The 25283-nt window shown below is 37.4% G+C and overlaps 1 pseudogene; it reads right to left on the reverse strand.

The window, feature by feature from the left end:
* Positions 1-23639: 23639 nt before the first annotated feature.
* LOC112917179 (U2 spliceosomal RNA) lies at positions 23640-23762 on the reverse strand (annotated as a pseudogene).
* Between the last annotated feature and the right edge of the window lie 1521 nt (positions 23763-25283).

The raw sequence follows: 25283 nt of genomic DNA on the forward strand, positions 1-25283 counted from the left end.
CACTTGGAAAGGCCTATTTAAAAAGCTTTAAAAAGTGATATGTTTATTTCAGTTTTTAAATGTTTTGGTATACGGGCAAACCCGGTGGCTCAGTGGTTTAGCGCCGCCTTCAGCCCAGGGCCTGATCCTGGAGACCCCCGATGGAGACCCACATCAGGCTCCCTGTGTGGAGCCTGCTTCTCCCTCTGCCTGTGTCTCTGCCTCTCTCTCTCTCTGTGTCTCTAAAAAATAAATAAAATCTTAAAAAAAAAAAAAAGCCGGTTTTGACCAACTTTAAACAAAAAATAAATGTTTTGGTATATATGAGGCTATGATAAAACCAAAAGAAGTTGATTTTCCTGAAATTGCTTATTAAATGATTACTTTCTCATTAGTTGATGATGCTTCTTTACCATAAATCAATTACACATTTTTACAAGGAAGTATATCAGAACCATGTCTTCTGTCACGTGGACCTGTAGGGATGGAGAAGTTATGTAAAGCTAAGAATATTGGCTTTGAATGAATTGGTTTATATTGAGGTAAAGGTCCACACTTTCTAGTTGTGTGGGCATAGGGGAGTTATTTAATCTTTATTGCCTTGGTTTTTCTATAAAATAGAAATAGCAGTATTATCTCACCTCATGGGATTGTTGCCAGATTTAGAAGGAGAAAGCATGCAAAGTGCTTTGTGTGTAATTAGTGCTTAATCAATGTTAGCTATCGCTGTGCTGTAACTTGGCGGAGTTATACATATGTCTTGACTCCATTGTAATATATTTGGGGAATCTCCTTATAGGGAAGTATTTAGGCTGAGACTGTATGACTGTAGAGCTCTTTTGCATATGTTATCGATTTCCCTTTGATTGATGCAATAAATCTATTATGCAAAATACTTTTTCTTCCCTATGGAGATGAGGAAACTCCTAATGTCCTGTGTAGAGGTTTGGACCACAAACCTTTTAAAGGTCACAAAAGTTTTAAGGCAAAGATTTGGGACTTCTGTAAAAGCATTTGACTTCCAAATTCAGTGCTTTTTTCTGCTTTATCATGCTGCCTTTGGGGAACAGAATCTCTTTTATCATTTAGCTGTGTAAACTGTGAACAGAGTATTTTTATTTAGAAAAGCTTTTATTTTAAGCATGAAAAGAATCTATCTGATGCTTCTAGGGCAGTCCACATGTCCATAACTGAAATATCTTTAACTCCTGAAGTATGAACAGGAGAGATTAAAGAGACTACTGGAACACTGTATATAATGTAAGAGGTGCTTGATTTATCCCTCTATAAAATTTCAGGGGGATTAAGGAGTCTTACTGTGAAAGTGGTGTCAAAACTAATTATAACACCTGATTCAAGATAGACATTCTTCAGACTTCTTTCTATCGGGTGGGAGCTTTCTTGGCAGTCTGCTCTCATCACAAAAAGGTGTTGTGAGAAGCTGATTTTCTCTAAGCAGTCAAGTTGTACTAAAATTCCCAGAGGGAGAAAGTGTGTTTAAAGCTTTTCTCAGTTGTTAGTAACTGGAAACTTCTTGCTGAATATGAATTAGCTCTGTCTACCTCTCCTACCCTCATCTGTCATGTTAACCCAACTTTTTAGTGTAACTGAATATTTCAATTGAATAACATATAAAAACTATTTGTTTAAATTATTAATTATTGAGAATGGCAATTATAGTAAAAGTTCTGTTTCTTGCCTTTATTACCCAGAATTAGTCATTCTTCCACAATTTTTTTCCAGGTTTCCAACTTATTGAGGAAATCCAATCATCAAGTTTAAAATGTCACATTCAAGCTAAAGGTTTAAGTCAATGTCTATATAATCATAAACCCTATTTGGAACGTGCAGCATGCAGCTTGGAAATAAATTCCATTTATTACGCAGAATCCTAAAAACCTGAATGAATTTGAATTCAGCTCCCAAATAAATCTACTTTATAGGGAAAGGTTAGCTGAATCATCATAAAAACGAGATTTAGTGTCTGTAGCTAGATTTTCTTCTTACACTGTTATTTCTTAACCTGCCACTGAAAATATTGATTTACACAGTCATGTAATTTATTTATTGTAGTGTACAGTTGTTTTTGTTTTCCTTTTGCTTCTCAGTTTGTAGTAATTCTTCTTTCAGTACCAATAACTCTATTATTTTCTGAAGAACCACCCCTATATTCCATGTAGTATATACTTAGTGTAAACTCCATCTCTGGCTCTGAATATGAGCATGTTATTTAAGCCCAGTTAGAGCTCCTAAGTTTCCTTGGCCAGAGTGATTGCTTCATGAATGGGTATGTGGCTCGATCAAAGCTAATGGCATTCAATAAGAATTTTGCAAGGACTTCAGGGAGAAAAATGTGCTCTTTTCCACTGGGCTTGAGAGAATGTAGACTTTCTGCTATTGGCATGTGTGAAACCAGAAGCAATCTGACAGTGAAGCCAAGATGCAAGGGAGCAGAGCTAAGACTGGAAAGTAGCTGTTCTAGTGTCTCACTTGAAGTCTTGGATCAAGCTGGTATGCAAACCAGCCCTACTCTTGAACATTAACCTTTGACTTAATTGCTAAATACTTTTAAATTAAGAATTCTTTAAAAGACTCAACAGTATAAAAGAGTACAAATTGGCAAATACAGTACATTGTGATAAACAGTAGGTTAGGTCAGAGCAAGGTACTATAGAAAACTTAACGATGCCTTTGAAGGGTCAGACAAGAAATTCAGAGGAAGGTGATCCATTCTAGTTGAGTCCTAAATGAACAGCAGAGAGGACTGATTGGAGAATGGTGAATAGAGGGAGGGTTGGCTGCAAATGGTCTTAAGAAAAGAGCCTACAGAAACGCCTAGAGACTAGATGAAGGACCATACATTTAGGAAGCAGGGAAAGAGTTTTAGAGTCATGAGAAATCAAGCTGGTAGAATAAGCAGGAGCAAGAAGAAGGAGATCCTGATACACTATGGTTTTAAGCAGAGATTTTGTGTTTTAGAAATATGACTCAGAGATATGGAGAAATGGTTTGATAGACCACAAAACTGAAGGTCATTAAATTTGCTAGGGGAGAGATGATGGTTGTGTGGTCTGATATAGTGGCTCTGTGAATGGAGAGAATCAAATGGATTTCAAAGAAATTTTGGAAGATGAAAAATCAGGTCTTCTGATTGGATGTGGGAGAAACTCAGCATGTGTTAGAAGAGATTAAAATATGAGATGGAAGTCTGAAGTTTGGTAGTTATGTTCTCCTCCAATACTAAAGTCTGCTCTCTGTGAAAGAACTATTCCTTCTTCTGTGGCTGTTTGTTCTAAATGATATTGCCAATCATCCAACTGTTCAGCTTTAGTCTAGTATCACCAGACTCTCTCTGATTGTTACATCCCAGCTGGTTTAGCCTGCCTGTTTATTCCCTGAATCCAATATCTGAGGTTAATGTTAATATTACCTAACTCAAATTTAAGGGTAAAGGACATATGAGACCCTAAGTCCCTGACAAGTTCAGAGAATTCCAAGGTCCCATTCAAGTTTTGGCTTACTTAGTAAATGCCAGAAGTCATATCATATTTGTTCATAGGTGCTTCCATGTGTTTGATCAAATGTGTTTCCAAGGAGAGGACAAGGTACAGGGCCAGGATCTGTGAAGAAGAATGATACCACAAATGCTTGTTTCACCCTCTTTTCTTCCTTTGTCTTCTACCACCTTAGTTTCTTAATAAACTGCTATAATGGGCATAAGCCAGGGAGAAGAAAGTAGGGTGAGACTGAGGAAGGTTTATTTTGTTATCCTCTGGTTAATTTCACATACACCTTTCAAGGACATGTATCAGAAAGAAAAGTGGAGAGGGGTGCATTCTACTCAGGTACATAGAAATTCTTCTTCAAGTCAACAAACCTTCTCCACTGCAATGTTAGTGATCTGCCACATCCAGTTTTCATCTGTCTCTGGGTTCCACCTGATGCCTTCCATATTGAGAATCTAAAGGGGATTTTGGCTGTCTTGTGGAAGCTTCTCTGCATGGTGGCTGTGGTGAAAAGCTAAGCGGTAACTCCTGCTGTCACTTTGGGATGTTGTGCTTGGACAAATAACGCAACTGGCTCTTGAGAGGGAAAAAATCCTGGCATTTGGGTATTGGCAGAGGTGGTCTGCAGTAGTGCATTTATAAGTAGGAACTTTTACTGATGAAGCCACAGGGAGACCAAGGAAAGGATTTTATTTGACATCACAAAAAAGTCTTCCTAAAATATCTCTTTAAGCATTCATGCTCTTTCTCCAAAGTCTTTTGCCCATATGGCATGTCACATATCTCATTTCTGTCCATGCCTTTCCTTTGGTTCCTTTAATTACTTTCATCTTTGCTTTCTTACCTCCCTTTGCACTTCAGCCTTCTCTCATTTCCATTTCCTCTGGGTCTGTCAATCCTTTCCTTTTTCAATTCTATTTATTCCTTTTTCGTCTTCCCCAAAATATATCCTTAACAGAAAGCTCAATGCTAAACTTGAAAAACACCAGAATGTTAAAAAAAATATTGTCATATTTTGTATTATATATGAAATTATGTTATAAATAATAATATACATATTATATATAGAAGCATAAATAAATACATAAATTTATATATACAATTGTTTGGACTTGAGTCTTGATGAGATGTAGTAATGGAAAATGAACTGTTTATTTTTTTAACACTAATACCTGTCAATCTAGTAGTGTCTTTTAAAAAAATACAATGAAATCCTCTTGTATCAAGTTTTTGCTGTTCATCATATGTTAATCAGGCAGTGGAAGGCACCCATCAATAACAGAGTGCCCTAGGTTTGACTTTCAACTTAAATTTATCTCTGAGGCTCAGTTTTCTTATCTTTAAAGTGGGAGAAATATTATCCATAGGACTGTTTGCAGGATTGAATTTGTGACATATGAAAACATGGGAGACACTCAACAACCTTAATTTCATTTGTTTTTATCTTGATTGTTTCTTATTTGAAAATGAAAACTAGGCATTTGGTTTTCTTTTCCCCAAAACTTATGTAAATATAAAGGTAAACTTATTAGATGCTGAAACAATTATGCTATTTAACTTTAGATGTTCAGTTTTAGTTGTTGTTGGAGGGGGCACAATTTTTCTTAATAGTCATACTTTTCTTCATGAAATCTGTTTGGGTCTTTTTAACTTTATTTCCACCATCCTGCCCAAAATAACACTATTTGTTAGTATTGTTAATCCAAATTTATTTTACAGCTGTTTACTTGGAATGGATTTCGTTCATGAACTCTCAAAATGTCCAGGAAATAAGGTAATTTTGGCAATGTTCTGGGTTCATGCAAGCTTGATTCTCTTTGAAACTAAATAAATCTGCTTATTTATTTTCTTTTTGACTACACCTGTAAGCTGAAAGCCTGTGATAATTAACTTTTTATCATTTCAATTTGGGTTGCAAACTGTTTTGGTAATTAAAAGCAGATGGCAGGAGCTGGGGAAAAATGTGTAGCAGCTGATTAGTGGAAATAAATGATTTGGAGTTATTTAACATCCAGATAATAGATGGGTCAAACACAGTTTATACTTTACAGTGTGTACTTTTAGAGTAATTCCAAACATGATGTTTGATAATATATCGAGAAGTAGGTGTTTGTTCATCATCTTCTTTTGCTCTCTGTCCCATGACAGAATGCTCGCTTTCCTTGTACAGCACGTGTGTCAACACATTAATTTTAGCTCAACCTGGTTACTAGAATCACCAGTGGCTTCTTGATAAGGATTTGCTTTGCCTCGGGGTATCTTGAAGCTAAGCATTATGTGTTGCTTGAATTTTTCTTTATGGAGCTTGCATGTTATTGGCTCTCAAAGCTAGCATTCAACAAAGTTCAGCTACACTATAAAGTTCATCTGTCAGCCTAACAATTAACATTCTGATGCTGAAAACAAATGACTTTGCTGGGTAAAATGAAGTTGTTTGGCAAGTTAGAAAATGCTCTAAGCAGCCTCTCAGAATAATTTTTTAAAAGATTTTATTTACTTATTTGACAGAGAGTGAGAGAGCATAAGCAGGGAGGGGGTAAGCAAGCTCCCTGCTGAGCAGGAATCACAACCTGAGCCAAGGCAGATGCTCAACCACTCAACCCGCTGAGCCACCCAGGTGCCCCTCAGATTAATGTTAATTAAGTTTCTAATTCCCCCTACTCTGGAACTGTGAAACCAATTTGAAAGGTGTGGGTGACTCTCTATTTCAATAAACCTGTGTTGAAGGAATTTTACAGCCATAAAGGATAAAGGATCCAGCCCTTAAACATCAACCCACCAAAGCACTGAAAATTCATATTCTTTTTTTTTTAAATTCCTATTCCATGAAAGTCACCAAAAATAACTAAATCTTTTCATATAGTTTTCAGTCATTCTCTGAGAAACGTCTGAGGGAGTAGAAAAAAGTCAGAGTTCAAAAAACATAGTCTCTCCTCTTCAGGTCAATTACCCTTCATTTAGGAATTTTATCAACTTTTGGAGATAGCTCTATTTTTTTCTTTGTAGATTTTTGCCTTGATAGAAAAGGTGGTACATGGTACCATTTCTATTATTTATTATTAAAGATTTCATAGAACTAATCTGTATGGTGTGAATTGTGTTCCCCCAAAAAAGATATGTTGAAGTCCTAAACTCCAATACCTCAGAATAAGATGTTATTTGGAAATAAGGTCTTTGCAGATTTAACCAAATTAAGATGAAGTGATTAAGATGGGCTCTAATCCAATACAACCGGTATCCTTATAAAAGCAAAATTTGGACAAAGAAACAGAGAAGATGATGAAGGGACGGCAGAAACAGAAACATTAGTGCAGCTAGAAGCCTAGGAATGCCAAGAATTGTTGCCCACCACCAGAAGCTAGGAAGAGGAAAGGAAGAATTCTACCCAGGGTCTCAAAGGAGCATAGCACTGCTGACACATGGATTTGGGGCTTTTAAGCCACACAGTTTGTTATTACTTTATTATGGTACCTATAGCAAAATAATACACAGCCTGTTGCCATCATGAAAATCTTTGAGATTGATTTGGAAGAACAGATGGATAATAGAGAATATAGTGCTCTATTTCTCATTAATAGATATGCTTTCAATATGTTTTAAAACATTTTTTTAAATAAGAGATTTCTATTATTAATACAAAAGCTACATATGTCTATCATGGAAAATGTTAAAAATAGATAGGTGGTCTAAATTGGTCCTTGCCCCATACAGTCTATTCTCCACAGAGCAATTAGAGTTAACTAGTTGAAATACTGATTCTGCCTCTTCTCTCATTAGAACCATTCATTGGCTTTCCAACTTTCTCAGAGCAAATCCATAGAATTACAGTGACCGACAGTCCATTTAAATCATCACAGCAATGGTTTTCAATAAACTAGGGGTATTTGAAAACTGCTGCTGTCTGGCTCGCTCTAGATAAATTGCAACAGAATGTCCAAGGGTGCAGACTGGGCAAGGGTATTTTGAGAACATCCCCTGGGTGATTCTAATGTACTTGAAGAAGAAGAACCATTGTCTATCACAATTTCTCCTCCCCACTCCAGAAACTCTTTTTTGCTCCTGTTATCTCTTGCACCTTATCTCACACTGGCCTCCCTGCTGTACCTCACAAACTTCCATCATGTTCTTTCTTGTTCTTTGTTCCTCTTGCACCACTCCCACAGGCATCCCATGACTGGCTCCTTCGCTTCTTTCAGGTCTCTGCTCAAGGGAAACTTTACCAGTGAAACCTTTTTGAACCCTTAAAAGAATACTCCCCACATTCCATCCTCTATTTCTTCTGCCCTCATGTTTATTTTCCCTTTTCCTTTTTTATTCTTTATATCACTTACCAATCTTTGACCTATGATGCACTTGTTTATTTTTTAATTGTCTGCCACATCCGACTTGAATGTAAGCTCCTTGAGGGCAACAGCACTTTTGTGCTGTTGACTGCCATATTCCTAGAATAATGTGTGACACACAGTAGCACTTGATATGTGTTTGCTGAACTAATTAATTAGATAGGGTTGGGGAATTTGCTAAAATGTGAAATGAAATCATGTCCTCATGCATACAAGTAAGTTTTGTTTCAACTCGGGAGTTAACTTTGCCTATCAGAACTGTATTCATCATCTTATTATAATAAAAAAAATAAAACAACATAAGGAATTCATGAATATTCTGAGCTATCTTCAATATCTTCCTAAAATTTCTATTTCTACTTCCCTGTCATTTCCTTTTCGTGAGATTTTAATGCTCTGATTCCTCTAACTCTGAAACCTCTGGATCAGTCTTCACCTTCATCCTTTACTCATCCCTTGGATATTGGTGTTGGCTGTGTTCTCATTACACACATCAGTGCATGTTCTTTTCTGCCCTTGATGGCTTCAGTGTTCTCACTTTGGCCACCATTTAGCATATGTGGAGAACTTTGAAAAACAACTACTGGTGTCCCAGTGTAGACCACTTAAGTAAGAATCTCTGAGTTGAGGCTCAGGCATTTGTTTAAAAAATTCCTTGGGTAATTCTAAGGGACAGCCAGAATTGAGAACCACGGAAAGATGTTGAGAACTTCTCAGATCATGGCTTAAATATTTTCTGTATTTTGGGGAGTAATATAAACAAGATGTAAGTTAGCAAGATAGAGAATTGTGGAAATGAAAGTCAACCAGGGAGAGACTATAGGAAAGGAAAACAGTAAGCTGCTGCAAAACTCTAGGCAAGTGATGAGAACCTGAATTTAGGATACTGATGATAGGACTGGAAGGACAGCAGATTATACAGACATTAGGCAGGATGTATGAGTTTTCTATCGTTGCGTAACAAACCACCCTCAAATTTGGTGGCCTAAAAAAGCAACAAGGATTTATTTTGCTGATAAGTCTGCGATTTGGCTGGGCCTCAATGGTGATGGCCTGTCTGCACCAGAGGGATGGCTCAAAGGGGTCTGAAAAAATATATTTTTAAGATGGGTTACTCATACGTCTGTCCAGTTGGTGTTGGCTGTCAACTTTGAAGCTCAGCAAAGGCTTAGGCTGAGAGCTTCTGTTTTTGTTTTTTAGTTTCACAAATCTGACGAGGGCTGCGTGGGTGGGGTATACATTTGTAAAGATGTCCCAGTCTTGGCTCTGAAGGCTCCTCCACCGCAAGGCCAGCCCTTGCTGCCTGCTCCTTCTGGGGTTCAAGTCTCAGGCAGAGTTCCTGGCATCCCAGGCTGGGGCGGTGGTGTCATCCTGTCGGTGCAGGCTGGGGGACGCGACGGTGACAGCCACGGGCCCTCACTTCCTCCCGCAGGCCCGGCACTGACGTCCGCGGCGGCGGTGCGGGGGCTAGCGGGTGGGGGCCGCCCCGCGGGGGGAGCACGCTTCCTCGCTTCCTCGCTTCCTCCAGCCGCGTGCAGCCGTGGGCGTGCCGGGAGGACACGGCCTTCCGGTCAAGGCTCTGGCGGGCTTCTCCACAGCAGGGGCGCTCCGAGCAGCGCCGCCGGTGACTGTGGGGTTGGGGAAGGCGTCGGCGCCCCCGGGGTCTCTGCCGTCAGCGCAGCGCAGTTCGTCTGCCTGCCCTGCGCCGCTCGGTCAGCGTCTCCAGCATTCCTGGGGGCGCTCCTCCCGGAGCTGCTCCTGCTGCTCCTCGTCTCCTCAGTGGCTGCCTTCTGCCGCTCCCCCTTCCGCGTGTGGAGACCTGTCCGGCGGGCGCCCGCGGCTTGCCGTCGAAGCCTGGAGCGAGGGGCGGCCCCGCGGCCCATGGCCGCCATCTTGCCGCCTGTCCTTCCGGTCCCTGGTCGGGGAGGCCTCCGTCAGCCGCTGCCGCGCTCACCGCCCGCTGCGCGCTGCACCTCTGCCTCCTCCCAGCATGGCGGCTGGGTTCCGGGAGAGCGTCCCGGGAGGGCGCGGGGGCAGTGAATGGCGTTTTCAATTCCACTGTAGGTCTCACAGCGTCCCTTCTAAGGTTATTGGCTGAGGCAGTCAAAAGGCCGACTTGGACTCCAGGGAAGAGGACGCGGCCTCCCTTATCTTGATAGCGGGAGTGGCAGGGTTTTCAAGAAAGATCCCGAGGCTAGGACAGCGTAACGGAGGTGGCCAGCTTAGGAGCCGCCATCTCTGCCGCCTCCCTGGGGTCCGATCGGAAGGAGGTACGAAAATCAGCGAGGAACGAGGCAACGGACCTTCCAGTAAAAGCAACTTTAATGATAACGCTTATTTGGATTATTACCAAAAGTACAGTAGGTAGAGTTAAAACTAGCTAGGGCTGGGGGAAAGATTTGTAATACACGCGCTTAAAACTTAGGGAATAGTGTGTTTCATTTGCTTTGCTGAGTACCCAGATAACCCTTCTGAAAGGGCGATGATAATGGTCTTTTTTTTTTTTTTTTAGGGTTTATTCATGAGAGACACAGGCAGAGACAGAGGCAGGCTCCCTGCAGTGAGCCTGATGTGGGACTCGATCCCAGGACCCCAGGATCACGACAGAGCTGAAGGCAGAGGATCAACCACTGAGCCACCCAGGTGACCTCACGATGATAATACTCTGAAAGCTTTTGGAAACCTCCGATAGCTAGGCTCTTTTTACACGTCATCGTTATTACTTGACAATGTACACAACTCAAACAACTGGTATAGTTAGTGAAAATATGAAATGAAAAAGAATAGGAAGCCACTTCTTCCAATTTACTGTTATTATTGTAAGGGATTATTAATACAGAGAATCTCCTGACTTAACTCTGATCTTCAATTATATGCTTCCGTGATTAATACAAAAATGGGCCCGGTATACTGAACCACCTCTTTGTCTTAGGTAAATTTACAATTGTTAGGGGGAAGAAGGCAGCTGTGATCATTTTGAATAATGACCTTCCTATGGCAGTCCTGGGGTCAGCTGCAGTAAGTGTTTTGTGATGATGGTGACTCTGATGAGTCGTAGCTAAGAGAACATAGAACAGTGTACTGCTTCCTTTGGACTCTCTTAGCCCTTGGCAAACACTCCAGAGGAAGGGCTCACGCCCAGCTCTGCCTTGTCCATGTGAGTTCTTGTCCATGTTGGTTTACACAGTTATCTTCAAGCAGAAGAATGAGGGAAGTTGAGGGAGGCCTTTAATGGTTTCATTGCATTCAAGGCTAAGTTTACCACATACTTTACTTTTTTTTCCCCTTAGAATTAACTAACTGAAACTGCTGCTTAGATTTGTTGTTTTTGCCCAAGTTCAAACTGTGTGATTCAAGTGAAAAGGATATAAGTACATTTATCAGATATTTTAATATTAGGAAAACAGGTGAGTGGCAAAGCATATTCATTCACTTAGCAAATATTTTTAAATGCCTACTATGTGCAAAACACAGTGCCAGCTGACCTCGCCTTGTTCTGATTTGGATCAAATCTGAATGCAAGAGTCTCATAGTCATCTTTTGTTAGTCCAATATTTCCTTATCACTCAGCCAAGTTTATAAAGCAGCACATTACTTACAATTTGACTCATCAACTGGCAGGTTTTATTGTGCTTTCTCTTTTCTCAGCCTTTTCATTGACTATATGAATACACATCATAAAATCAGCTCCATTGGCTTTGAAGACATTTATTAAAATGATGTATTTGTGAGAGGAAAGTTTATAAGACCTGTGGTTTATAAAGTCCTTGATCTATTTACTCCAGATGATTGGATTCTAATCCTTGCAGGGTGGGACAGGCCCTGATGCTTATAGTGTAGGATGAGAGAAGTTTTAAATGTATTACTTGTAACTGGAGTGTACTGCACTCCCTCATGATTGTGGTCCTCATATTTGTTGCTTTTGTAACCTTGATTTAGATCCAACCAATACAGAGTTAAAGTTGTGTCTATGTGCTAGCTAACTTTCTTAGAGGAATGGCCCATAACAATTATAATTTTGAAAGTATATTTTCTAAGTAGTTAAATTTGAGTGAATGTGTGTACTGCCAAGATCTGTACATTTTCTTTATGTAAAATGTACTAATTAGTATTTACTAAAGAAAAAATACAAAAATGCATCTCTCAAAGATGATAGAGAAACAAAGAATTTTTCTTACGTAGTATTATGTGAGGAAGAAGGTTCAAAACAATAACATGGATTTTGGTGGAAAAACAAACCTATATACCTGTCAGGCACTGAGTAGTCATTGGAGAATCAAAGATGACCGAGATTTGGCTCACATCTTTTGGGAAACTGCAGTGAGAGTGAAGAACTTGATTCAGATGTGAAGAACAGTAAAGCACTACCATATACAGTAGTATTTGCCTTCAGAAAAGTTGCAGAAGACAACCTGGAGAGGCAGATACTTGAACTATCTCAGAAAGCCTGAATATGGTTTCCCAGGCAAGAATGGCAAGACAGTGTGTTCTGGGCAAAGAGCCACAGGGAAAAGACACAAGAAGGAGAAAGATGCTTGCAAACAAAGTGACAAACCCCAGGAACCTGTAAGAGAAAGCAGGATAGAACAGATGAGGGTGGTCCAAAGAACTGGGAGAATGTGAGACTTGGGGTAGAGGCTGGAAAGGCTTGAGGGTGAAGAGATCTTGAAAAATAAAGATGGAGAAAAATCTCAGTGTCTATTCACCAACAACAACCACAGCCTAGTAAGAGGCAGCCTAAGATAAAATCAGAATTCTTTCCCTTAACCTAAAAGTCCTTGCCTGCTGGGAACTTCACTTTCCTTTAAAACTTCATCTCCTACCCCTCTCTTACTTACTCAATATGATCTTCTTTTGAACACATACCAAATCTGATCCTACCTGAACAACTTTGCCTTAGGTCAGTGATTCTCAGTTAGGTGTGATTTTGTCACCTTGAAGACATTTAGCAATGTCTGGAGCTATTTTGACTGTCAGGACTTAGAAAAGGCTACTGGCATCTAGTTTGTGGAGACCACTGATACTTTTAGGCATCCTACAGTGCATAGGATGACCATTGGTCCCCCCACAACAAAGAAATCAGTCACAAAGTGTGAATCATGCCAAAATTGAGAAACTCTTAGATGGTTCCTTAGCATGAGTGCTCTTCTCACAAATGTAATCACTCTGTCACCTTCTTGTTTTACGTTTAAGTGAATTGTCACTATGGAGTGATTCCTATTTATTTGTTTGAATTATTGTGCCAGTCCTCCCATCAGGTTATAAACTCCATGAGGGCAGAGGACTGGACTATATCGGTAGGTCTCAGAACAGTGCCTAGAACACCAGAAGTGCTCAATAAATATTTAAGTAAATAAATGGGTGAGTTGCAATCCTGGTTCTAGCCCTGACTAGCTCTGTGACTTTGGCAAGTTACTTAAATTGTCTCATGTCCTTTCTTTCTCATATGCAAACTCTGTGGGACAGGGACTGTGTATATTGGATGTAGAGTTTTGCCTACTCAGCAAGAATAGTTCTTGACACATCAGTAGATCCTCATTGGCATTAGTTGAGTGAATGTTGAAAGGTCATAAATTCCTTATCAGAACCTACAAACCCCTTGCTTGGATTTCCAGGTAAACTTAAACATTTAGGAAAATGGAAACGTGGGAAGGTATTTTAGCAAAAGTATCTTGGTTCTTCAAAACTAGATGATATAATGCATTTTTTCTCTACTTTCAGGAACTGATCTTTGTTGCAATTTTTTTTACTTTTGATTGAAAAGTTCCAGCCTGACTCTGTTTGTGTTTGTTTGTTTGTTTGTTTTAAGAAAATAAAACTCTGGTTAAGCATTTTAGAATAGCTAAGCTATATGTTCCCAACCAATTCTAACCAAGCTTGAATGCTCAATGAAGATAGAATTACTTCTAAACTCAATGCAATGCATAGGGCCAGACAGCTGGGTGACAAAGTAAAGAGAAATAACTCCCATGGCTGATTTTTAAAATAATTAGGTTCACAGCTTCCATTTTTGGAAAAAGCTTTAGGGATACCACTGGTTCAGAAACAATATGATGAGACAGCGTTAGAGGAAAGAGAAAATGTCACATTTAACTTGTGAAAAAATGTTCAGAGATAAACCAGAAAATTTCCCCATTGGTAAAACAAACAAGAGCTGGAGAACTGGACCCAAGGAGCCCTGCCAAAGTCAAATTGCCTGCGGACACTTTGCAGACACTTCATTTCTATTTCATTTGGTTTTCCTTATCTTTCCAATACCCTAGCATAAAATTAAACTGGGAAGCAATATATTCTGTTTTGTTACCTATTTCTTTTCATCCTCATTAGAATCTAAAATTGTACCCAAGCAAATATTTATGTCTAGAAGACAATGTTCTGAAGTCTTCTAACCATGAGAAGGATTGTAGATTCGTAGGAAAAATGTTCTAAACAAACCAGTATTATTGCTTATCTTTTTAATAAAATATAATCATTTGAAGAAAGCAAATGGTTTGAAAAAGTTTAGCAAGCTTTTGAAAAGGTTCATGGTAACTGTTATACAGAGCTTGCTAATAGTTGCCCACAGTGTGAATTCAGCATGGAAGTATTTTGTATGTAGCAAGGCTGTTTTTTTATGCCCTAAAATTTAAAATTCAGTAAATTTTATATAAACATTTCTTTTCTCTTTTGAAAAAAATCAGAGAATCTGTTAATCTAGGACTCTTTTATTCTGCCTTTATTCATAGTCAACAAATATTACCTGAGTGCCTATTATGTGGTGAATACTAGGGACAATCAGCTGGAGTATTGCAGCAACCATCCCCTTTAAGGGGCAAAGTGGCAGCTACATGTGTTCTTCAGTGTGCTGTATGGCTCAAGCCACTTCACTGAGGTTTCCTCTGTAGCCGTTTATCACCACCCTTGCACAGTTGATTCTTTCATAATGGAGAAAAAAAATCTTCATGTCAATATGTGGCAGAGACAGGTAGCTGTTCTATTATTTGTGCTCTCTCTTTTATACAGTTGCCATTGTAAAGTATCTTCTTAACCAGGTAATGTATTTCACAGCCCCTCTTCTATCCAAGTGATGTGAAAGATTTTCACCACTGAAATGAGAGCAGAAGTAATGGGTTTTATTCTTGAGAAGACTTTTAGGAAAAAAGAGATAGAATCTCTACGCTCTCTTTTTTCCTTTTTTGTAGGCTGAATTGGAATATCCTAGACCCTCAGAACTACAGGACAAAAAGAACCTGAATGAAGACAGACATCCCCTGAGCACAAACACATGCAAGACTATTACCTTGGTTTTTTTTTTTTTTTTTTTTTTTTTTACAGCAACTAGCATTAGGTAAGATGTCATATCTTTTACCAAGATGGGGAAAACAAAAACATTCAGGAGAGTGATGTGTTCAAAAGTAGAAGAGAAATTTACCTGCCCACATCAACAATTTGCAGTATCCACCTGACTCCTGCAGGCCTTTGAGTTTGAGACTCCTTGCTTAATGAAACCCTTCAGGTCATTGGTTTCCCTATAATTTCACCCTTGGTCATCTTCTCTATGACAGGAGTGAATAAATGTGGTCATAAAATTCAGAAAGTTGGAAACACGGTCCTAAAATTTTAGACAAAAGGAAATGGCTTGAGAAACACTTACAAACATCCTATTTTCATCATTTTATCTGTGGAAGGGTATAAAGTATAATAAAATCAAGGACTTATAGAATTGAGGGAGATCTAGGGCTATCTGACCTTGCCCTCTATATCTGATGTGAAATCTCTCAATTGTTACAGTTGAGTCCCACCTCTTTGTAAGTACTTGCAGCGATGGGGAACTCCTTGCCACACAACACAGCCTTATTAAGCAGTTTTATTGTTAGAACTTTATCATTTGATAAAGATCTGTCCCCTATACCTACCACCAACTATAATGAATTCAGTTTTCTTTTTTTTTTAAAACATTTTTTTAAAAAATCTTTATTTATTTATGATAGTCACAGAGAAAGAGAGAGAGGCAGAGACACAGGCAGAGGGAGAAGCAGGCTCCATGCACCGGGAGCCCGATGTGGGATTCGATCCCGGGTCTCCAGGATCGCGCCCTGGGCCAAAGGCAGGCGCCAAACCGCTGCGCCACCCAGGGATCCCCTGAATTCAGTTTTCAAATGCCTATGAAGACACGTAGGATAAACCTAATTTCTCTTCCATCTGCTCATGAAACAGCCCTTTATTTTTTGTAAAGATTTTATTTATTTATTCATGAGAGACACATGTGTCTCTCATGTGTCTCTCATGAGAGAGAGGCAGAGACACAGGCAGAGGGAGAAGCAGGCTCCATGCAGGGAGCCACGTGGGACTCGATCCTGGGATTCCAGGATCAGGCCCTGGGCTGAAAGCGGTGCTAAACCACTAAGCCACCCAGGCTGCCTGAAACAGCCTTTTAGTTATTGGAAGACAGATGTCAGATATCATGTTTATACTAAATCTTAGTTTTTCCAGACCAAAGACCCTCTGTTCTTTCAGTTGTTACATACATTGATTGTGCTATCATAATCTTGATTGACTCTTATAGAAGCACTCCATGAACTTCTAGATATATTCTTAATTTTAGCCTATTTTTATTACCATTTTGCATTTGTTTCGGGCCATCTTCACCTGACAGTTGCAACCTTTGAACTGTTGTCAACCTATATATACCAATATATCTCTGATAAATACAGCTCAATTTTTGCTATTTATTGTTTCTGCTTAGTTTATTAATCTTTTATCTGTTAGTTTAAAATATTCCTGAGGGCTTCATATGTTTCACTACTTAACTTACAGTATCTTCAGTATTGATATGGGGAGAGAATTTACTTGGTCTCCATGGGAGCCTATGTGTTTATTCTTTAAGAATAAATTAGAATTTATTCTGTGAGGGATTCAAACACAATCTTGGATTGAAGGCTTTTTCACTGCCATTTTTAAATAATCCTTTTCCCATTTCCTCTTAGCATTTTTTTTAAAGATTTAATTTATTTATTTTAGAGTGAGAGAGCATAAGTGGGAGGGGCAGAAGGAGAGGGAGAGAGAATTTCAAGCAGACACCGTGCTGAGCACAAAGCCTGAAGCAGGGCTCTATCTCACAACCCTAAGATCACGACTTGAGCCAAAGCCAAGATTGGAGGTTTAGCTACTGCACCACCCACTTGCCCCTTTCTTCATATTTTTTAATTATCTTTGGTTTCTGAATTTCTAAATGTCTATATTTTCTGATGGAATTTTGAAGGTTTCTGTATTCTAACTTTGTTCAATTTGAAGACCATTTTATTTTTCAGTATATGTGATATGATGCTTTATGATTGTGATATTTTACAATAGTTAGTAAAGCAAAAATGAAGCTTCCGTTTTGTAACTATACAGACTCTGCTAAAAGGGGCACCTGCTGTCTTGTCTAGCTCAGACAACTTGTTCTAGATCCATTGACTGATATTGAAGTTTCTTCAAACAAATTTAAGTATTAAAGTCCACTTGAAAACTACATATCAAGCTTCATTTACCTTCAAGGTTTTTCGCATTTCTTCTTCCTGGTTCTTATTTCTTATTATACTAGGAACCTGTGAGGCATTAATGGAAAGGGGATATGGATGTCTGGGGATGTGATTGCCCACTTGTCTGTACTAGGAAGTAACCCAGGTAGTCCAGGAGAACTTTTTGTTGGTTCTAGCTGATCCCAGTGGGTTTGGTGATCAGTTGTTATTGCCCTCATAGCACAATGGCCACAGTGTTGGCACTATATAGTATGTTACACTGGGTAGTTGGAGTGCACATCTGGGCTTCTATTAAATTTAATGGCATGGTAGTCATTTGACCTATACTCAAGAAACTCTTCCACATAATGTTAAGGTCCTTCTTGGGGGCTGGTGGATTAAATAATGTGCCTACCTCATATTTATAACCTCTTAAAAGCCCACAGAAATTTTAGGATTCTCTTCTATACTAAATTTAACTTCAGAGCAAACTGTGGTTGGTCCTTGCCTTTCCTAGACTACACATGCCCTTGCCCCTATCACTTGTGATCCGTCCCAGATAAATCTGCACATTCTGCTGTGAAGCAACTCCAGTTAATGAGCAGTTACGCATCTTCTAGATTCTGAGCCTTCTTCCGAATTTCCTGGGAGGGCAGTTTTTGTGGTGCCAACTCTTTTCCCCAGGAAGCACCCAAGGAACAGCTAAGGGAATACAAATTACTCTGTTTCCTTCCCCCTCTTTTCATGTCTTTTTACAGCTAAAGAAGGGTATTAGCTTTTCAGGTTTGCATGTTTTTCCCAATCTTCTGCCTGGTAAGTTGCTTGCAAGCCAGGTAGTTTAAATATCCTCTTTATTGGTGGTTGATGGAGAGGATGGAGGAAAGAACAAGAATGTGGTCAATATATGGTTCAAATTGAAGCCATATCTATCACTCAGTTCATGCAATTCTCAGAGACATCCTTAACTGTTTTATTAGCTCTCTTTTCAAAGCACATTGACACTCTGGATAATGATCATATTAATAATGTGAAGATTTGTGTTTGATGAAATACTGGTCTAACAAAAATGTGAAATTGAAAAATCAACTCTTGCAGTTGTGCACATTTGAAAGACAATTCTGGGAATCGTTTCTCTTTTTCATCTTTTGCAAAACTACTCTTGAATTTGACAGTTTTGTAACTCAGATAATTAGATAATTAAGCCCATCTTTCAGCCCATCTGTCTATATTTAGTAAGCTACCATGTGAGGATATGAAAATAAGACAGGGCCCTTGCCTTGAGCCAAGAATGGTTTTCACATTTTTAAAAGTTCAAAAAAAAAAAAGGACAAAGAATCTGTGACACTCTTTGTAGCCTGCAAAATCTAAAACATTTATTGTCAAGTCCTGTATGGAGTTCACTAACCACTTAACCTCTTACGTTTTCACCGGAGTATGAAATTTTCATTTTTAAAATTACTTTATATTTTTATCCACTACTTTATATTTATTTACTGTTTTTATATTGATATGATTAATCTTTAACATTTTGAGATATTTCATCTAATCATTTCTAATTTTTCTGTGGTTCTTATAATCTTCATTAGCTTTTACTTCTTGCTATACAAATCTAGTCAGCTCTTACTCAATTTATACAGTTATTTGGGCAGGGAAAAAATTGAGTAAAAACTATATTAAAATCATGAAATTGATTTCCTTTATTTGATTCAGGCATTTTTTTAGACTTTGTGCTTTCAGTAAATAATTTTATATTTTTTTAAAAAACTATTTGAATGGATTGGATTGTCATGCCATTTGACTTAAATATATCAATTCAGTCAAAATTATCAATGTTCATATACATATATGTAACATAGATGTAGATAGTTATATAGATATCTTCCTTCCTCTAACAATAATGTAGCATGTAAAAATGTATTGTCTTCGAGTACTATTACATTTCAACACCATCTCCTTAAATTTGGTGCATTTATACATTTATTTCACTATACGTTTTTGAAAAGACTTGAGTCACAGCCATCCAATCTAAATGTTTTTTTCAGGATATTAAAGAAAAATATTATTTTAAAAATCAAGTGAGTTTTAAATAGTTCTTTAAAACCACACTTCTTTCTGAATTTCCTGAATTTGAAGGGTCATAGTAGCTTATGCTTTTTTAGTATAAAAGAAGTTGGGATCTAGAAGTGTTTTGGTGTATCAATTTTGTATACATAATAATTCAAACACTCTTAAAACTGGTCTAACTTAACCTGTATGCTTTTTTTTTTGCTGCTTGTTACTACTTGAATTATTCTTATCCCTACCATTTATTTATTGATAATATTCTTTCGTGGTCTGTATTATGCCAAATAGAACCAGGAATAGCATACTTGATTCAAGCTAAAACCTTTCAAATGATTTCCATGAAGAACTTTCTTCCTAAACCCAAAGAGGATTTAGTATCATATTCAAATTCTCTCAGTTCCACAAACAAGCCAAACTCTTCTTTCTGCAAGGGCGTTTGTCATCCCGCTCTCAGAGCAGTCTTTCACCCAACAATTTGTTCTACTAATTTTCTCATTTTGCACCAGAAGTATAGGATCAAGCCAAGGCATCCATGATTACTAAGATTGTATTCACCCTAATTCATATCTATAGATTTTGGAGTGCTGGAGTGGGAACCTTCTATTATTCTTCCTTACTTTGTGGCACAAACATCTAGATTAGTTGTATGTGGAGATTTGTTTCAGGTTGTCTGCTGTTGGCTTCTCAATCTTGTTTTCTAAAATATTAAGTATTCTCCCAGAAGGTAAGGTTAATATGTTGAGTGGGAACACACTGAAGGTTAATATGTTCAGTGGGAACACACTGAAAAAAGAAAGCTGCTGTCTCACATGGTTGCTGCCAAGAAAAGCTCCTCAAATCACCAGTCATAAACTTATAATTCCAGTCCTTGAAGTAGCATCCTTTTGTGATCCTACTAAGATTGCAGAAATAGTGCAGTGGTGATTCCTTTATAAATAGTACTGACATAAAAATTTTGTATGGACTATTTCAATTAAATACATTGTAAGACTTGGTATTCATGCCTAGAGTCTGAATGTGAATTGTAAATATAGCCATAATGAAATACTATTTACAAATCTTCCTTTATAACTTTATAGCTAAAAAATAAACTATGGATTTAGGTTTGTAATCAGTTCTTTGGGGCAGGCTATAGCTCATTAATAACAATGAAAGACAAAGCTTTGACTTTGAATATATGTTAATGTATGATACTGAGTACATGTTAATCTCTCTTTTCCTCTTTGTGCTTGTAAATGTATACTTAATGTCTTGTAAGTAATAATTTTTAAATTAATCTTTTGCATGTTTTTTTTTTTTTTTTTACATTAGCCTCTCACTATTTAAAATGCCAGTACACTTATTTAGAATTATATAACAATTTCAGTAGTGGGGTAAACAAAGCCATTGAAAATTCCTGGTGGTCTGCATAATACTTTTTTTTGTGTGTGTGTATTACTTTTTTACATTGAATTTTGCATATCTAATATCTCTTAAGCTATTACACCAAATCCTAGTAATTAAAGATGAACAGGATAATAGCCGTTTGCTCAGTTTTGCTCCCATACAGAGTGATTCCCTCTACTGTATTTTCTACTGGTTCATCTTATTATATTTACATGATTTAAAGGAGGAGGTGCTACCATTCCCAGAAGAGAATGTTTCCTGATGCAGAGTGTCAAAGAGAAAGAGCATATAGAATTTGAGATGAATTGGGTTCCAGTTTCAGCTCAACAGCTTATTAGTAGAATAGTCATTTGATTATCGGTGAAAACTAGGAACTTTACAAGTTTACAGAAGGGGCCAAATGAAATGCTATATAAGAAGATATTTGGTAAAGGTGCCTGAGTGGCTTAGGCAGTTAAGCATCTGCCTTCAGCTCATGGGATTGGGCTCCAGGGAGCTGTGATGGAGCTCCATGTTGGACTCCCTGCTCGACAGGGAGCCTGCTTCTCCCTCTCCCTCTGCTTTTGCTTTCTCTGTGTCAGATAAGTGAAACAAACAAACAAACAAACAAATAAATAAATAAATAAATAAAATCTTAAAAAAAGGTTTTTGGTAAAGTGCTAGCTGTACGTTAATATCAATTATTCAGCCTATTTTAACCAATTTTTTTCCTATATTCCATTAAATGAAACTTTATAGCATGCTTTCTGAACAAGAGTGATATTTCTCCTGAGTAAAAATAAGTTCTTAAAGGAGGCACAAAAAAAAAAAAAAGTCTTACTCTCTATGTACAGCACATACATAAATACATCACATATATGGTATATTTGTGGTATTAAAATTTTATGAGGAGGGTAATAATGGAAGAAATGTCTAAGAAGGTTTGTGGGGGGTGGTGGTGATAGTACAAAAAAAGTTGAGAAACTATTCCGTAGTGTTGTAAAACAGACATAAATCTCAGTCTACAGATTTAATGTGAAATAAATGTAATTTCTTATTGTTTATTCTCTGTAAGCAAACTTTTTTTCCAAAAGATTTTATTTATTTATTCATGAGAGACACACACAGAGAAAAGAGGCAGAGACATAGGTAGAGGAAGAAGTACTGATGTGGGACTTGACCCTGGGATCACACCCTGAACCAAAGGCAGACCACTGAGCCACCCAGGCATCCCAAACTCTTTTTTTTTTTTCCTTTTTAATTTCATGGTCCCCTATTTGCCAGGAGGAATACATGTTATCTGAGAAATTCAGAGTTTCAGTGCTCTTACTTCCCTGATTCCCAGAATCCTATCAGTGTGCTAGGGAGCTTATGTAATAGTAAGATTTGGGAGCATTGACTCTTTGAATTTCCAGAGTCTTGGAGTTGGTCCTCTCTCAGCTATTTATCCACCTCTCTGGAGGGCACAGAGCAAAACTGGCTGCTTTCTTGCTACTCTAGAGCTATAGGAAACTTGACAGAGCTCTCAGAGGCCTTCTGCCTAGATTCTCCCTCTGGGTAGTTTTGCTCTCTGTTCACTTTTTTGAACACGAGAAATCTAGAGATTTTGTCCATGTTTTTGGGCTTTATCCAAATAGAGGAGCCAAAGATTCCTATGCTTTCAGATTCCTCAAAATTTTACTGATCTCTTTATCTTAACCACTGCCCCACCCCATGGTTCAGCCTAGGGATAGAGGGTGGAGTGGAGTATGCAGAGTATAATTCCATTTTGGGAAAACATTCTCAAAGCTATTATCCCTTCCAGGTGTTTTAGGAATGTATTTTTAAGCTTAAAGGACAGAATTTACCTCGTTGTATTAAGTCTTTTATTGTAATAACCCTATCCTACAAAATGGTTGCTTCATGATACAATTTAATGGGGAAGGGCCCCTATGTAAAATAAAAATATATGGGTATGTGGGTGATGAATATATGCAGGGGGCACATTAGATTTTTCTAAACAGTTATTTCAGGGTATTTTCCTCACTTTGTTAATTCATCATGTAGCAAATCATTTGTTTTACAATAACTTAATTGAGATATAATTTACATAAATAAAATATACCCTTTGTAAGGGTGTGATTGAATAATTTTTTTTAAACTTATATAGTTGTGCAACCATAGCCACCCTCAATTTTAGAACTTTTCCATCACTCTCCATAAATTCTCAAAAGACTATTTCAAATCAGGCCTAGTACCTAGGGATCAGTACTTCATTCCATTTTACTGCTGAATAGTATCCCAGTGAAATAGTATTTTGTGGATATACCACATTTTGTTTATCCATTGACCAGTTGATAGACATTTTAATTATTTCCAGCTTTTGGCTATGGTCAATACGACTCCTATGAACAGTCACATAGAAGTCTTTGGATATAAATTTTCCTTTCTCTTGGGTAGATTTCTAGGAATGGATTTGCTGGTTCATGTGCTAAGTTTATGGTTAACATTTTTCAGGAACTGCCAAACTTTTCCAAAGAGGCAGTACTCTTACATTCCCACCAGCATGTATGAGGGTTCCAGTTTGTTTACATCCTTGTCAACACTTGGTATTATAGATCTTTTAATTATAGTTATTTTGGTGTGTGTGGTGTTTGTCATTGTGGTTTTAACTTGTATTTTTCTAACAACTAATTAAATGCATATTTTTCATGTGCTTATTAGCTGTTAACATATTTTCCTGGCAAACTACTCAAGTCTTCTGCTCATTTTTAAATTGGGTTGTTTTTTTTTTTAATATTGAGTTGTATGATTTATATATATGTATATATATATATATATTTAATTTTTCTTGGTACAAGACTTTTATCAGATATGTAGTTTTCAAATAGTTTCTTCCAGTCTGTGACTTTTCAATTTTTTAATAGTATCTTCAGATAAACAAAAGTTTTTAGTTCTAATGAAGTCCAGTTTGTCAGAGCTTTTTATTAAACTGATAAGAACAGATACTACACTTGATCTTAGCCAAAAGGCCGAGAAGCGATTGTCAGAGCTTTTTAAAATGGCTTGTGTGTCTGCTGTCATGTCTAAGAATGCTTTGTCTAACCCAAGATTATGAAGATTTTTCTCTCATATTTTCTTCTATAGATTTTATAGTTTTAGCTCTTATATTTCAGTTCCTGATATATTTTGATTTAATTTTATATATAGTTATAATATGGGGTCTAAATTTTAATTTTTTATCTTATTATTTGCAAATGTATTTCCAATTGTCCCAAATGTCCTAGTACCATTTTTTTGTTTGTTTTAGACTGTGCTTTCTCCACTGAACTGACTTTGTGGCATTGTTGTAGAAAACCAAATGGGCATAAATGTAAGGACAGTTTTGTTTTATTGATCTGTCTGCTTCTCATTACAACATTATCACATTGTTTTAGTCATTATTACTGTATAGTAAGGTTTGACAGCAGGTAATCTAAATTCTCCAAATTTATTCTTTTTCAAAATTGTTTTGGCTATTCTATGTCTTTTGCATGTCCATATAAATTTTTAAATCAGCATGTTAGTTTCTACAGAAAGGATTGCTGGGATTTTAATGAGAATTATCGTGAATCTATAGATCAATTTGTGTAGGTATGAAATCTTTATAATATTGGGTCTTCTGTGAACATCAAATTTCTAATTATTTTATCTAAATTTCTTTCTAAAATGTTTTATAGTTCTCAATTTACAAATCTTTAATTTCTTTTGTTAAAAGTATTCTTAAATATTTTATCTTTTCTTGCTGCTATTGTATATGTAATTGTTTCCTTGCTTTTATTTTCATATTGTTCTCTGGTGATGTTAATGTTTACTACTCAAGCGCCCATCTGCCCCTCATCCTAAAACTCTCTATTGAGTCTCTGTCTAGTTTACCGGTTCATCATTTGCCTCAGACAGGACCATAGCCTCAGACTAGTGGAGCTGCTGTCTGTCACTCTTTGCTTGCCACCAGGGTCACCACTTTAACTGTCAACACTTCATATCAAAGGAGTTCATTCTGGCAGAATCAGCAAAACTAAATGATTGGTTTTGGCAGTTTTGCTCAACTATATAGTTGGTTTTCTATCAGGCCGAAAGTTGGGAACAATTTATTTTTATATTATTTTTTTCTCTAACTTAGTTTCAATACTTAAAAGGTTAGCTATTTTGTGCTTAGGAACTCTTTCTTACACTTTTTTTTGTTGTTAAGAACTTTAAAAATGAGAATGAGGTAGATATATTTTATAATTTTTGCTAAGTAAAACAACTGCAAAAATATATTTCTTGTATATGTTCATGGGTATTTTGTGATATTTGAAGGACAGAAGTCACTGGTGAATAACCAAAAGTAATCACACACTAAGGTCACTCAGTGTTAATTAGGTGAGGTCATTATTAATATAACAAGTAGCTGGTATTTTTCAATGGTTTATTTCTCTTTTGAAAATTTCAAATTTTCTACTTCAATGTTTAAAGAGCTGTCATAATTTCAATATTTATTCTAAAAATGAGGATTCCCAGCTTCTTAGCTGTATAAATGACTC

Source organism: Vulpes vulpes, chromosome 13 (assembly GCF_048418805.1).
Source record: "Vulpes vulpes isolate BD-2025 chromosome 13, VulVul3, whole genome shotgun sequence".
Lineage (NCBI taxonomy): Eukaryota > Metazoa > Chordata > Mammalia > Carnivora > Canidae > Vulpes > Vulpes vulpes.